We start from the raw sequence: 16,165 nt of genomic DNA, 5'->3' as shown, positions 1-16,165 counted from the left end.
TCTTGAATGGGGTTGTTGTGGTGGAGTGCTCCAGGTAAACATGGTAAAGCACTGCCGATGGCTACCTTCATGGACATGTTCCCGATAGGATAATACAGATGACATTCTTTCATCTCCTTTATATCGTCCACGGGGTAGCGAGGAGGCTCCGGTGCAGTAATTTCGACCACCAGAGGCTCCGGTGCAGTAATTTCGATCGTCGGTGCATCTGCACCAGCTGGTGGGGCCTCCGTGGAAGCCACGCTGCTTCTCCGCTGCTGGCTTCCGAGATCCGCTGGATGATCTTCATGTTGCGCCCGAGCTACATCTCTTTCGGCTAATAGTACACTCACGGTTTTCTTCATCACATCCATTTCCGATGCCAACCGCGCCACAACATCTGCTTCCCGATCCATCTTTCTCTTACGGCTTCTGTAACCGTACGGGTCATCGTTCTGGGGGAACCCTATTTTCCACGGAATGTTCCCCATGCCTCGTACACGTCCTCCGTGTTCAGGATTCCCGAGGGCTTTTGTCAGCGCGTCGTTCTCTCTGTTGAACTTGATCTTCCCCTCTTGAGCATCCCTCATTGCGTCAATAAGGGCTTGGGTGGGTTTAATTAATTTGCCCCGGTAAACACACTCCCCTGTCTCCGGGTTCAGCGTTCCCCCATGCCCGTACCACCAGCTTTTGGCCCTTTGGTCCCATCCCTCCGTACCTGGACGGATTCCTCGCGCCCTCAGCTCGTTCTCCATCTTCTCCAACCTAGGCACCCAAATGCGATACCCTCCTGGCCCCATAATATGATTGTACTCCTTCTTAGCCGCATTTTCCTTATTTCTTTTCGATATTTGAATGAACTGCTCCGATTTCTTTTGCTTCACAAATTCTGGCCAATCATGTTTCAGTTTCTCATATTGTCCTTTGAAATCTGGAGTCTTGTTCTGCTTGACAAAGTCATGGGCTAGATTTTGCTTGAATTTCCGGAATGCGTCGGCCATCTTATGAAGAGCGAACTGTTTGACTAGCCTCCTCCTCTCCTTGTTTTCCTCAATCTTGTTACCCTCCTCATCGAATTTGTTGTATTCCGGAGGTAGAACGAAATGTTCCATAAGCTTCTTGAAGCAATCTTTTTTTGTTCTCTTATCGACAAAAGTGAAACCAGCATTTCGTGCCTTCTTTGGCTCATTCCACTCCTGGACGGTGATCGAGACGTTGTCTCTAACAACGGCTCCGCATTGGCTGACAAACTTGGTGGCGTTCTTGCGGGGCTCCAGCGGCCTGCCGGTTGCACTGTCGACAACCTCGATGGTGCATGTTTCTCCTTGTTTCATCGTCTTGGTTGCGCCACGCTTTGACGACGTACTCGATTGTTTCGACGATCCGGCCGAGGGCTAAAATAAGAAAGAGAGTCGCGCGCGTTAGTACACACATATTTATTCAAATTAGTTAGTTTGTATCACCAGAGGCTCAATGTATATATATACCTCGACGCCGGAGGTGGTTGCTACTTCCATTTGAAGATCGTCGTTTATCGACGTTTGTTCGGCATCATCTTGCTGACGGCGCCCTTCATCTTCACCGTCAAGGTTCAGATAAGAAGAGATATCATCTTCTTGATCTTGTCCGGTCGGCACATATAGAATATCGCCGTTTATGATGCCGAACATATGTGCTTCACCGTCCGGATCATAGTTGTCCATAATCGGGTCAGCTCTATCGTCCGCCATTATGTCAGTCCTGAAAACATGTAGTAAAAACAAATTAATTAAGTGAAGAAGGGGTGCGGTGGCGGTGGCGGTGGCGAAAGGGCGGTGGCAAAAGGAGGGGGCGAGGAAGGGGTGGGAGAGGGTGTCCGGATCGTGAAGTTTTCTACTGTATTTCAAAACAGTGACATCATGAGCAATTCTATGAGGCCAACCGCGACTAAAGCCCCTCACGTGCACCAGCTGGCCTACGAGCGCCCTGACCCAGGCCTTTGGTCGCGGTTCGTCTGCCGAACCGTGACTAAAGAAATCATTAGTCGCGGTTCCTACAGTGTCGCGACTTATGGGCTGGACGGAAGCCTCTTTTTCTACCAGTGTGCATACATGTATCCCTATGAATGCACACAAGCACACTTTATCCCTATGAGCATCTTCGAGAAATTGGACCGGCATATCATTTTGAAATATACGAAGTCACCGTAGGCACCTCGTGATCGACGGGAACGTCTCCTCTCACTGAATGTGCATTGTCGGAAATTCTAAAACAAATTCAGAAACAAATGCAAGCACCAAAATTAAAACCCTGATGGGTTGGTGATACCACAACCCTCTAACCATCCAACCACAGGTTGGTTAACTTGCAACATAGATCTTGGGGATTTGAACCTAATGAGGTTTCCTAAACTATATATTCATTGTAAATGGGGCCTTTTGTTGATGGAGCTCACAAAGTTATTGACTAAGCTTTCTCATGGTTTTCTACAAGAAATTTTTAACTAAGCTTTCTCATGGTTTTCTACAAAGTTATTGACGGCCGGCGGACAAGAGACGGCCGGCGGCGAGGGCGAGGGGCGACGGCGGGCGACGGCGGGCGGCGTACGTGGGCAAGGGCGAGGGCGGGCGGCGAGGGTGGCGTCGAGGGCGGCGTCGAGGGCGAGGGCGACGGCGGGCGACGGCGGGCGGCGAGGGCGGCGTCGAGGGCGAGGGCGACGGCGGCAGGCCTTCGGCGCGCGCGACAGAGAATCGGAGAAGACGAGAATCGGAGAAGACGGCGGCAGGCCCTTGTATTTATAACCCCCCCCCCCTTTAGTCGCGGTTGGGGAGGCGACCCGCGACTAAAGGTAACCTTTAGTCGCGGGTCGCCTCCCCAACCGCGACTAAAGGGTTTTTGGCGGTTTTTTGCGTTCCCGCGCCCCCCCCCCTTTAGTCGCGGTTGGGGAGGCGACCCGCGACTAAAGGTTACCTTTAGTCGCGGTTGGCTAAACCAACCGCGACTAAAGGGTTTTTTCGTTCCGGTGCGCAACGACCTTTAGTCGCGGTTGGTCTGGCCAACCGCGACTAAAGGTATTTTTCAAAATACTTTTCTTTTTCAATATCTTAAAAATACAAATAATATATCAAAAAATTCAGAAAAATAAAACTAATTCAATTCAATATGTTAAAAACACAAAAATTATATCAAAAAATTAAGAAAAATAAAACTAATTCAATTCAAAATGTTAAAAATACAAATAATATATCAAAAAATTCAGAAAAATAACACTAATTCAATTCAAACGTCCTTATCCCACCGACAGTTTTCTTAAATGACACAAAAACCACATTTTGTCCCGGTTGCACCAACCAGCCGGGACTAAAGGTTAGATGACCAGCTCTGGATTCCTCTTCTTCCCGCCATTTCTTCCCTGTCTTCCCGCCTCTTTCTTCCCGCCACTTTCTTCCCGCCTCCTGTCTTCCCGCTCCCATTTTTCCCGCCATTTCTCACTACATATATGTAGCCCGGCTTGGCCAGCATTATCACATCTCTACAATCTCTCATCACTCTCTCATGGCTTCCACCGCACCCACTCTAACCTACCAGCAGGTGGAGGAGCTTTGCGCCTCGAACTACCCTTGTCCACCGGGCTACCGCGTCCCCACCGGCTGGAGCCTAAGCGCCGGCGGCGTGCCGGTCCCTCCCGTCCCTCAGGGTACTGCGCGCCGGGCGGCCATCACGAACCACTACTACCTCGACCTCACGCCGGAGCAGCGGATGAATCCCCGCTGGCATCCCGATAACCAGCATACTTGGGACGCCTTCTTCATCAATCGGCGTGAGAGGGCGCTCGCCAGGTATGAGGAGGACGGTCTGCCTCCTGGGAACTTCCACGAGGCCGGCCGTCGGCTATGGTGGTACGGCCGGACTCTGCAGAGCGTCATGGACTACATCACGGCCGGCGATATCCCCCGCCTGCGCTACTCTCAGTTCGAGCCACGAGCGCCGCCCGACGACAGCGACGACAGCAGCGACGACGACGGCGGCAACTTAGAAGGCGACGACTACCAGTACAACGACGACAGCGGCTATGAAGACTACGAGTATGCATATTATACGCCTAGGCAGGAGTATGACTAAATCACTCCAAATTTCATGTATCATCAGTGGTATCTCGAATCATTCGAAAATGGACACCAAACACATCACGGGTAATATAATTCACATGATCCATTCAACAAAGTTTGGTACAATAAATTATTACACATCATTTCTTCCCTTGTGTCCCTGCTTGCTTACGATTGTGCCGTATCCATGGAGCATCCTCATCATTTAACTTAATGCTTGGGTCGGTGTTCACTTTGAAGGGCGGAATTTCAACAAACATATTATAATCTTCTGACATGTCTGTCTTGTCCTCCACTCCCACGATGTTTCTTTTCCCTGAAAGAACAATGTGGCGCTTTGGATCATCGCATGATGTACTGATCGTTTTCTTATCTTTCCGTTTCCTCGGTTTGCTACTCATGTCCTTCACATAGAAAACCTGAGCGACATCTTTCGCTAGGACGAATGGTTCGTCAAGGTAACCAAGATTGTTGAAATCCACCATTGTCATTCCGTATTGCTGGTCCACCTTTACCCCACCTCCTGTTAGCTTGAACCATTTGCACCGGAACAAAGGGACCTTAAAGGAGGGTCCATAGTCAAGTTCCCATATCTCCTCTATGTAACCATAATATGTGACCTCTTGCCCATTCTCGGTTGCTGCATCAAAGCGGACACCACTGTTTTGGTTGGTGCTCTTTTTATCTTGGGCGATCGTGTAAAATGTATTCCCATTTATCTCGTACCCTTGGAAAGTCGTTATAGTCGAAGATGGTGTCTTGGCCAACATGTACAGCTGATCTACAACATCATTGTCATTCATTAAATGTTTTCTCAACCAACTGCCGAAAGTCTCCATGTGGGCCTTCCTAATCCAGGATTCAGGCTTCCCCGGGTTGTCCGAGCGTAAAATATTCTTGTGTTTCTCAAAGTACGGAGCCACCAAGCTGGAATTGGTCAGTACAGTGTGGTGTGCTTCAGTCAGAGAATGGCCGTCCATACATATCGTTGATTTCCTTCCGATCGTGCCTTTTCCACTTAGTCTCCCCTCGTGCCGCGATCAAGGAAGACCAATCGGCTTAAGGTCAGGAACAAAGTCAACACAAAACTCAATTACCTCCTCATTTCCATAGCCCTTGGCGATGCTTCCTTCTGGCCTAGCACGGTTACGAACATATTTCTTTAATACTCCCATGAACCTCTCGAAGGGGAACATATTGTGTAGAAATACAGGACCGAGAACGAAAATCTCTTCGACTAGGTGAACCAGGAGGTGCGTCATAATATTGAAGAAGGATGGCGGGAACAACAGCTCGAAACTGACAAGACATTGGATCACATCGTTCTGTAACCGTGGTAGAACTTCTGGATTGATTACCTTCTGAGAGATTGCATTGAGGAATGCACATAGCTTCACAATGGCTACTCGAACATTTTGCGGCAGGAGCCCCCTCAAAGCAATCGGAAGCAATTGCGTCATAATCACGTGGCAGTCGTGAGACTTCAGGTTTTGGAACTTTTTCTCCGCCATGTTTATTATTCCCTTTATATTGGACGAGAATCCAGACGGGACCTTCATACTGCTCAGGCATTCAAAAAAGATGACCTTCTCTTCTTTGGTCAGAGCGTAGCTGGCACGACCTTGAAACCATTCCGGATGCCGGTCATCAGGGTCTTTCAAACGTTGCTGGTCCTGCCGTGCTTCCTTTGTATCATTTGTCTTCCCATACACGCCCAAGAAGCTTAGGAGGTTCACGCAAATATTCTTCGTAACGTGCATCACGTCGATTGCAGAGCGGACTTCTAGGACTTTCCAATATTCTAGCTCCCAGAATATAGATTTCTTCTTCCACATGGTTGCGTGCCCGTCAGCTCCCTTCGGAACTGATTGTCCGCCAGGACCCTTTCCAAAGATGACTTTCAAATCCTTGACCATATCAAATACCTCAGCACCAGTGCGTTCCGCAGGCTTCGGCCGGTGATCTGCCTTGCCGTTGTAATGCTTGCCTTTCTTTCTTACTGGATGAATTTTCGGAAGAAATCGACGATGCCCAAGGTACACGTTCTTCTTACAATTTGGCAAATGTACACTTTCAGTCTCATGTAAGCAGAGCGTGCATGCATTGTATCCCTTATTTGACAGTCCCGAAAGGTTACTAAGAGCAGGCCAAACGTTGATGGTTACGAAAAGCAACGCTCGTAGGTCAAATTCCTCTTCTTTGTGCTCATCCCACACACGGACACCAGGTCTGCCCCACAGCTGTAAAAGTTCATCAACTAATGGCCTTAGGTACACATCGATGTCGTTGCCGGGTTGCTTCGGACCTTGGATGAGCACTGGCATCATAATGAACTTCCGCTTCATGCACAACCAAGGAGGAAGGTTGTAGATGCATAGAGTCACGGGCCAGGTGCTATGGCTGGAGCTCTGCTCGCCAAAAGGATTCATGCCATCTGTACTTAGACCAAATCTTATGTTCCTTGCGTCAGCTGCAAAATCTTTGAACTCTCTGTCGATCTTTCTCCATTGCGTTCCATCTGCGGTGTGTCTCAACTCCCCGTCCGACTTACGGTCCTCTTTGTGCCATCGCAACAACTTGGCATGCTCTTTGTTCCTGAACAAACGTTTCAACCGTGGTATTATAGGAGCATACCACATCACCTTGGCGGGAACCCTCTTCCTGGGTTTCTCGCCCTCAACATCGTCACCAGGGTCATCGCCTCTGATCTTATAACGCAATGCAGTGCATACCGGGCATTCATTCAAATTCTCGTATTCACCGCGGTAGAGGATGCAGTCGTTGATGCATGCATGTATCTTCAGAACCTCTAAACCTAGAGGGCATACAACCTTCTTTGCTTCGTACGTACTGGCGGGCAACTCGTTATTCTTTGGAAACATATTCTTCAACATTTTCAGCAAGTTTTCAAATGCCGAGTCAGCTACACCTGCCTGTGCCTTCCATTTCAGCAAATCCAGTGTGCAGCCCAGCTTTTTCAGACCATCATCGCATCCGGGGTACAACGACTTTCTGTGATCCTCTAACATGCGATCCAAATTCTCCCTCTCCTTTTCAGTTTCGCAGCGTCTCCGTGCATCAGCAATGGTCCGACCAAGATCATCAACGGTCTCATCACGTGCCTCTTCTTCACCTTCACCTTCCCCTTCACCTTCCCCTTCACCTTCAGCATCCTCCATGAAAGTATCACCGAAATGAGCAAGATAGCTTTCATCCATGAAATCATCCCCTTCTTCATCTTCTTCCATTATAACCCCTCTTTCTCCATGCTTGGTCCAACAATTATAGCTTGGCATGAAACCGTGCCGAAGCAGGTGCAGGTGAACTTCTCTTGAGGAAGAGTAACCCTTCTGATTCTTACAGTCAACACATGGACAGATAACAAAACCCTTCTGCTTGTTCGCATTAGCCACTACGAGGAAATCTTTCAAACCCGTAGTGAACTCGCGGGAGAGTCGGTCACCGTACATCCATTGCCGATTCATCTGCATTATTATAATATAAAATATATAATTAACCATCATGCATTTGTTAAACTAACTAGCTATAAACAATAGAAATTAAACAATGAACAACACACATGCATATATATTTTATCAATGACACACATGCATGAAAGGTTCAAGTTGCTAACCGCGATCGAGGAGGAAAAAATAAATGAGGAACCTCAAGTGTGGCTCCAACACTTCATATCATGTTTGTTTCACGCTCTTGGGGCATTTCATCAAACACCTTGTGTGCATAAGAGGAACCAAAAGCAAATCTACACCCCCTTGTGAAGCTTGTGAAGAGAAGTGGCACCAAATGGCTAAGTGAGTGTGCTGAACTGGTATCTATAGGGGAGGAGATTTAGTCGCGGTTGGCATGGCAAACCGCGACTAAAGGCCTTTGGGCACCTTTAGTCACGGTTGGCCTGGCCAACCGCGACTAAAGCCCCTCACGTGCACCAGCTGGCCACCGAGCGCCCTGGCCCAGGCCTTTGGTCGCGGTTCGTCTGCCGAACCGCGACTAAAGAAATCATTAGTCGCGGTTCCTACAGTGTCGCGACTTATGGGCTGGACGGAAGCCTCTTTTTCTACCAGTGAATGGACGTCCGTTTGGGGTCGCGCGGTGGAGTTGGCCTAAGGAGATCAAGGCGGCTAATTTTTTTTAAATATTGCATTTTTTATTCTTTTTGAAAAATAATGCTCAAATTTGATATTTTTCAAAAATATACATGTCTCGGCTTAGGCGTGGCCGACAGGGACTAATCGGCCTAGCCAAGACCAATTAGTCTCAGTCGGCCTTGGCTAGGCCGATAGGCCTGTCAACCTACATGTGGATGCATGACAGGGACTAATCGGCCTTGGCTAGGCCAATTAGTTCCTGTCGGTCTAGCCAAGACCAATAAGTCCCTCACAGGACTAATTGGTCTTGGCTAAGCCAATAGGTGCATGGGAATTTTTTTTTCAACCTTAGCTATTTTCCCGGCTCCATTTCTCGCCCATAGTATAAATGATTTGAATATATAGTGTACCCTCACAACCTCCATGATTCTGGCCTCCCTCCCGATAGTATAAATGATTTGAATATATAGTTATTTTTGCAAAGATATTTAAATATATAGTTATATGCTTATGCTTTATGCACACACTTTTGCCTATATTCTATAGTTGTTGCACGTTGCTAGGAGCTAGCCGACAGTGGCACAACCCGATGTCGAGAGTTTCCTTGTCCACGAAGCTTCTTTGAAGGTAAAATAAAGCACAACTGATTATTCGATCAATTATAGAGTAGATCTGAATAATACTTATGTGCCTATGTACGTGTGCGTAAATATGAATTTTTCCTTTCATCGTACAGCCTAGAGCCAAAGATCTGCTCGCATCCTCGTTCATGATTATCTGCAAGGAAGACGGTTAGAGATTAATATACTCCTCTTTTCCCTTTGTACCTCTCCCTACAACCACCGCTCACCGTTTTCTCGGGTGGCCAAGTCGTTTCTCTCGCTAAAGCCTCATGTGCACATCACTTCCCCTGTCATTTCTGTGGCCTTGAGCGTTGTGACGCCGGTTGTATCTTCGTTGTTCACGCTCGCTGGGCTACCACGTTGCTCTAACCCGTGTACGCACTGCCCTGCCATGGCATGTTGCACCAGTTCCATGGGCGTGCCATGGCAAGAAACATGTCGATCATGAACCGCGTACATCAATTCGTTCCGTCAAGCGCTAGCAGCACTGCACGACTGCATGCCGGGGACGTCGCGGCTTCCTCTTTTGCCAGCTACTGCTCCTGCAGCGCCGCCTCCTGCAACCTTTGGTTTGCCATCGACAATCCCGACGTGATTGTGTCTCGGCTAGCATGACGGCGATGACAATATCACGATGGAGATTGTAAATCCAGGCGGGGGTGCGTATAAGTAGAGCGAAGTTTCGTGGACGCTTATTTGATTGAAATCCAAACACCGGGACACCGGACTCCAATATTGATCAGAAAGGAAACAAAGTCCTCGTGTGTGTGGTTTTGTTGGATTCTTTCCTTTTGCCGCACGTGGATCAAGATTACGGATTTGTTCTCAAAAAGGAAAGGCGTTGTCTGTCAAATAGTACTCCCCCTGTTTCAGTTTATAAGTCCGGCACATGTATCTAGGTCGTCAATTTGACCAACTTAATGAGAGACATATATTACAAAAAATATATCATTGAAAAATTTAGATGTTCTATTTTCTAATGATATGATTTTTATGTTAAATAATATATTTTATATAAATTAAATTGATAACCTAGGTACACTTGCATGGCTTATAAACTGTGAGGGAGGAAGTATGATGACCAAGCATATAGGAAGAAAGGGATGTGGAGTTAGGTTCCAAACTCACGGAGATGTGCATGCAGGCGGCAACGGAGGAGGGAACGAAATGGCGGAAAAGATTGGGGGAATATGGGCGGAAAATGGAGCCGGGAAAATAGCTAAGGTTGAAAAAAAAATCCCATGCACCTACTGGCTTAGCCAAGACCAATTAGTCCTGTCAGGGACTTATTGGTCTTGGCTAGGCCGACAGGAACTAATTGACCTAGCCAAGGCCGATTAGTCCCTGTCATGCACCCACATGCAGGTTGATAGGCCTGTCGGTCTAGCCAAGGCCGACTGGGACTAATTGGTCTTGGCTAGGCCGATTAGTCCCTGTCGGCCACGTCTAAACCGAGGCAGGTATATTTTTGAAAAAATTCAAATTTAAGCATTATTTTTCGAAATGAATAAAAAAATGCAATATTAAAAAAATAGCTATCAAGGCGCTGGAGGGCCACAATCATGTGGCCAAGGCTGCTGTTGATGCTAGCCAACTACTTTTCCAACCTGGTGTGCTGGAGGCCTTGTCTGGAGCAGTGGCAGGTGACGAATCCACTAAATATGTTACAGGTTTCCAGGGCTTGGGGGGGGGGGGGGGAATGTCGAGACCCGACCCAAAAAGAAGGGGATAACAGAGAAATCTGAGGATGCATGTAAGATAGTCCTGGGTAAAAAAAGGGGTCGCTGTCGTGAAGCTATAACTTTTTTTGAGAAATCCCTTGATAGCTATGAGCGTATGTTATACAGCGATGTAATTGTTTCATCAAAGAGGATGTGCACCGGTAGAGTTGAGGTAGTGCATGATGTGGAGGGAGTGGTGAAGCATGTGGCTAAGGAGACTGAGGGGAAAGAAGAAGCACATGATCAGCAAGGAGCCGAATCATTTGACGAAAAGAAAGATGAAAATGGCACATCGGCGGCCTCCGAGGAGGAGGTACCCCGGGCCAAATGAAAATCCTAGGATGGAACTGTCGTGGTATGCTCTCCCACACGACAGTTCGTGAGCTCTTGGATCTTCAGGAGTGAATATGGGAAGATTTAATTTTTCTTTCAGAATCTCATTTGAATAAATGTAAAGCGGATGAGCTGCGTCGTCAACTAAATTTTGAGTCTATGTTTGTAGTGGAAAGTGATGGTCGGGCCGGTGGCCTTGTTCTTTTTTTACCAAAAATCGAATAAAATTGAGTTGAACTATGCATCGTCCACTTTATTGATATTTTCTTTATACATGAAAATAATGTTCAGTGGAGGTTCATGGGTTTTTATGGTTATCCGAAGTGGAACGATCGCAATTTATCGTGGAACGACATTCGCAATTTGCATAGTAAGGGTGACCACCCTTGGGTGCTTTGGGGGGCTTTTAATGAAATTTTATATGAGTCAGATAAAGAGGACGGTAATGCGAGACCAAATGGAATGATGAGAGAGTTCCGTGAATGTCTTACTGATTGTGGATTGGAGGACCTAGGTTACAACGGTGACAAGTGCACTTGGAGAAGAGGGGATATTCGTGAGCGTCTTGATCGTGCAGTTTACAATATTGGTTGGGCAAATAAAATCCCTCGAGGGGCGATTATCAATGAAGAATATATTCATTCTGACCACCGTCTGTTAGTCCTTGATATGGAATATTTGGATCCAAATATCTTCAATTGGTCAAAGGGGTGTGTGAAACAATTTGAAGCAAGATGGTTAAAGAAAGAGACGATAACTGAAATTGTCAAGGCATCTTGGGAAAAAGCAAAGTTGTCAGGTACTGGCCCCTCTCTTGTTGATCGAACGAAAGTAGTGCACACCGACCTGCATTCTTCGGACAGGAAAACCCTCAAGGGTCCCAAGCGAAGGATAAATAAATTAAAAAAGGAGCTAGAAAGATTTCGCAATACATCATTTTTGGGGACTGATCTGCGCCGGCCCAAATTTTCGGCCGGCCGCGCGCGAGCCTCAGGATCCACCAACCCCGCGTCGTCCGCACCGTTGGATCCGCATGCAATATTTTTTCCTCTATGCAACAATTTTTTCAACGGTTGCAAAAAAAAACAAAATTTATGGCAAAAAAAATATCTACGTAATCGTAGCAAAAAAACGAAGTTGATGGTGCGTGGTAGCAAAAGTCAAACGCCGGTTGTAGCAAATATTTACGTGACATATATGCAGCTTTTTTAGTGAACGGTTGCAGCAAAAGATGATGCCGGTTGTATCAAAAGTAAAAACATCGACTGTAACGAAAAATCCGACGAACTGGAGTTGCAACCAAACGTATATGCAGCTTTTTTACTGGGACAAAAAATAGTAAAAAAAATGCTTGCAGCAAAAAATACGCTGGTTGCAACAAATTTAGACGAAAAATGTTGCATCCATTAACCAGAAAAGCGCGCGGATAGAAAAAATGTTGCATGGGTCCACGCGCGCGAGGGGGCGACCGACGCGTCGGTGCGCGCGGGTGGGAAACGATTCCCATCATTTTTTCATAATGCAGCCACAGCCAGGAAAAAAAAACATTATTAAGAAACTACTTGGTGATTCGGGGGTGTGGAAAATAGACAAAGAGTTGAAGGATCATGTCACTAATTATTTCTCTCATCTCTTCACATCGGAAGTGTTGCATCCGAATCAAGAAGTGTTGTCGCTTGTTTAGAGGAGGATGTCGACTGAAATGAACAATGCTCTTTGCGCCCCATATACTGATGAAGAAGTTCGGAAGGCAGCTTTTGATATTGGGGACCTGAAAGCTCTTGGGCCACATGGTCTTCATGCTATTTTTTACAAATTTTCTCATAGGAATTTGTCTCGACGTCGACGATGCCCGGCCCGCATCCTCATCGTCGAGTGGTTGGCGAGAGTTTGCTTGATAGGCGCCATGTCCGGGACTGGGTTCCGCCGGGCTGGCACTGGGAGGGGCTACCTTCCGGGTCTGGTTGTCGACCCGAAGCTTCTTTGGTGACGGTCGTGTGGGCCACTATGGTGCCGAGGGAGCCGGCCCCCACGGAGGTGGTACGTCGCCGTGTCAGGGAGGAGGACGAGCACGTCCGTCGCTACATGGCTGCGTTGGATGCTAGGTTCTCCAATACCTGGCAGGTTCTTCAAGGACATCACCCGAGCTATGATCCGGTGATGGTTCCTTATCTTTGGGTTGCCACCGCCTGCATCGTGAGACGTCAACTGGATTTGTATTAGTGATATTATATGATAATATTGTTGGGGAACATCGCATGGGAAACAAAAAATTTCCTACGCGCACGAAGACCTATCATGGTGATGTCCATCTACGAGAGGGGATTTTCGATCTACGTACCCTTGTAGATCGCACAGCAGAAGCGTTAGTGAACGCGGTTGATGTAGTGGAACGTCCTCACGTCCCTCGATCCACCCCGCGATCCGTCCCACGATCTAGTGCCGAACGGACGGCACCTCCGCGTTCTGCACACGTACAGCTCGACGATGATCTCGGCCTTCTTGATCCAGCAAGAGAGACGGAGAGGTAGATGAGTTCTCCGGCAGCGTGACCACGGATAAGCCTTAGCTGTAGCGCCCTATCAGTAGCGCGGTACCACGCGCTACTGATAGCCCTAAAAACCACGCTACTACTAGGCTTTTCCCTAGTAGTGCAAGCCTAGCCGTTAGGAGATCAGATCGCCTCTGCCTCACGCGCTCGTTCCATTGCTGCTGCTGCCGCCGGCGACTCCATACCGTTCACCTCGTACACGGTCGACAGGAGAGCAGGCTTCTGAAATCCCGCCTCTTCGGTTCCTGTACGGGAGAGGGGCGATTAGACTTTTGGAGAGCGATCACGCGACTGCTCGCCTCCGTCCATCTGCTTCGTCTACGTCCGCGTCGTCCTTGTCATCGCCATGGCTTCACCATCTTCAAGAGGGGCGTCTCCATGCCCTCCATGGCGAGCCACCACAGCTTGGAGGTGGCCAATCAGCACCTCAAGCTCGGGTAGCTCCCGCTCCCGTAGGGGCTATTCGAGAGGCATGTCGTGTAGGTGGTCATTTCTATTACTTGCCTGGAGATACGTTGACGCGCCTGCAGATGCTACTTTGTTCCCATTGATCTTCTTGTTATTGTCATCGAGGGCCTCTGTTGTCGCCATGAATAGCCCTCATAAGATCCGGCCATCACCACATGTGTTGATGTGAAGAATCGAAGGCGGTCGCTGTAGTGCCCCAAGTGTAAACCTTGCCATATTTGGAACCTATTGCATGTGGATCCACCTTGTCTTGGATATGATGATGTCATTTTATGTCTATGATTCCATGTGTCACTTTGTGTTCTTCTTTTGCATGCATGCATCCATGCCATGCCATGCCTTGTATGACTTGCATCTATTCCTTGCCATGTCTTTGTGTGGAGACTTGTGATCATGTGATGTGTGACTTGTGTGGAGTGAAGCATGTGTTAGCAAGTGCTAAGTTTGTTGGGGAACGTCGCATGGGAAACAAAAAATTTCCTACGCGCACGAAGACCTATCATGGTGATGTCCATCTACAAGAGGGGATTTTCGATCTACGTACCCTTGTAGATCACACAGCAGAAGCATTAGTGAACGCGGTTGATGTAGTGGAACGTCCTCACGTCCCTCGATCCGCCCCGCGAACCGTCCCACGAACCGTCCCGCGATCCATCCCACCATCTAGTGCCGAACGGACGGCACCTCCGCGTTCAGCTCACATACAGCTCGACGATGATCTCGGCCTTCTTGATCCAGCAAGAGAGACGGAGAGGTAGATGAGTTCTCCGGCAGCGTGACGGCGCTCCGGAGGTTGGTGGTGATCTAATCTCGGCAGGGCTCCGCCTGAGCTCCGCAGAAACGCGATCTAGAGGTAAAACCGTGGAGGTATGTGGTCGGGCTGCCTTGAAAAAGTTGTCTCAAATCAGCCCTAATTGCTCCATATATATAGGAGGAGGGAGGGGAGGCTTGCCTTGAGGCTCAAGGAGCCCCAAGGGCTGCGCCACCAAGGGGAGGAGGATTCCTCCTCCAATCCTAGTCCAACTAGGATTGGAAGGTGGAGTCCTTCTCTCTTTTCCCACCTTTCCTATTTTTTTTCTTTCTCTTCTTTTGGTTTTTCTTTCTCTTGCGCAAGATAGCCTTGGGCTGACCCCACCTACTTGGTGCGCCACCCCCAAGGTCCTTGGGCCCTCCCGGGTGGGTGGTTCCCCCTCCCGGTGAAGATCCGGAACCCATTCGTCATTCCCGGTACATTACCGGTAATGCCCGAAAACCTTCCGGTAACCAAATGAAAGTCATCCTATATATCAATCTTCATTTCCGGACCATTCCGGAAACCCTCGTGATGTCCGTGATCTCATCCGGGAATCCGAACAACCTTCGGTAACCAACCATATAACTCAAATACGCATAAAACAACGTCGAACCTTAAGTGTGCAGACCCTGCGGGTTCGAGAACTATGTAGACATGACCCGAGTGACTCCTTGGTCAATATCCAATAGCGGGACATGGATGCCCATATTGGATCCTACATATTCTACGAAGATCTTATCGTTTGAACCTCAGTGCCAAGGATTCATATAATCCCGTATGTCATTCCCTTTGTCCTTCGGTATGTTACTTGCCCGAGATTCGATCGTCAGTATCCGCATACCTATTTCAATCTCGTTTACCGGCAAGTCTCTTTACTCGTTCCGTAATACAAGATCCCGCAACTTACACTAATTCACATTGCTTGCAAGGCTTGTGTGTGATGTTGTATTACCGAGTGGGCCCCGAGATACCTCTCCGTCATACGGAGTGACAAATCCCAGTCTTGATCCATACAAACTCAACGAACACCTTCGGAGATACCTGTAGAGCATCTTTATAGTCACCCAGTTACGTTGCGACCTTTGATACACACAAAGCATTCCTCCGGTGTCAGTGAGTTATATGATCTCATGGTCATAGGAACAAATACTTGACATGCAGAAAACAGTAGCAACAAAATGACACGATCAACATGCTACGTCTATTAGTTTGGGTCTAGTCAATCACATGATTCTCCTAATGATGTGATCCCGTTATCAAGTGACAACACTTGCCTATGGTCAGGAAACCTTGAGCATCTTTGATCAACGAGCTAGTCAACTAGAGGCTTATTAGGGACAGTGTTTTGTCTATGTATCCACACATGCACTGTGTTTCCAATCAATACAATTATAGCATGGATAATAAACGATTATCATGAACAAAGAAATATAATAATAACTAATTTATTATTGCCTCTAGGGCATATTTCCAACAGTCTCCCACTTGCACTAGAGTCAATAA

At 47.8% G+C, this 16,165-nt stretch overlaps 1 pseudogene; it reads right to left on the bottom strand.

Annotated features, from left to right (window-relative positions):
- Window positions 1-4,252: 4,252 nt before the first annotated feature.
- LOC123412910 lies at window positions 4,253-7,537 on the bottom strand (annotated as a pseudogene).
- Between the last annotated feature and the right edge of the window lie 8,628 nt (window positions 7,538-16,165).

The sequence above is a fragment of the Hordeum vulgare genome, chromosome 7H (genome assembly GCF_904849725.1).
Source record: "Hordeum vulgare subsp. vulgare chromosome 7H, MorexV3_pseudomolecules_assembly, whole genome shotgun sequence".
NCBI lineage: Eukaryota > Viridiplantae > Streptophyta > Magnoliopsida > Poales > Poaceae > Hordeum > Hordeum vulgare.
The sequence above is the reverse complement of the archived record's forward strand: the minus strand, read 5'-3'. Positions and strand labels throughout refer to the sequence as shown.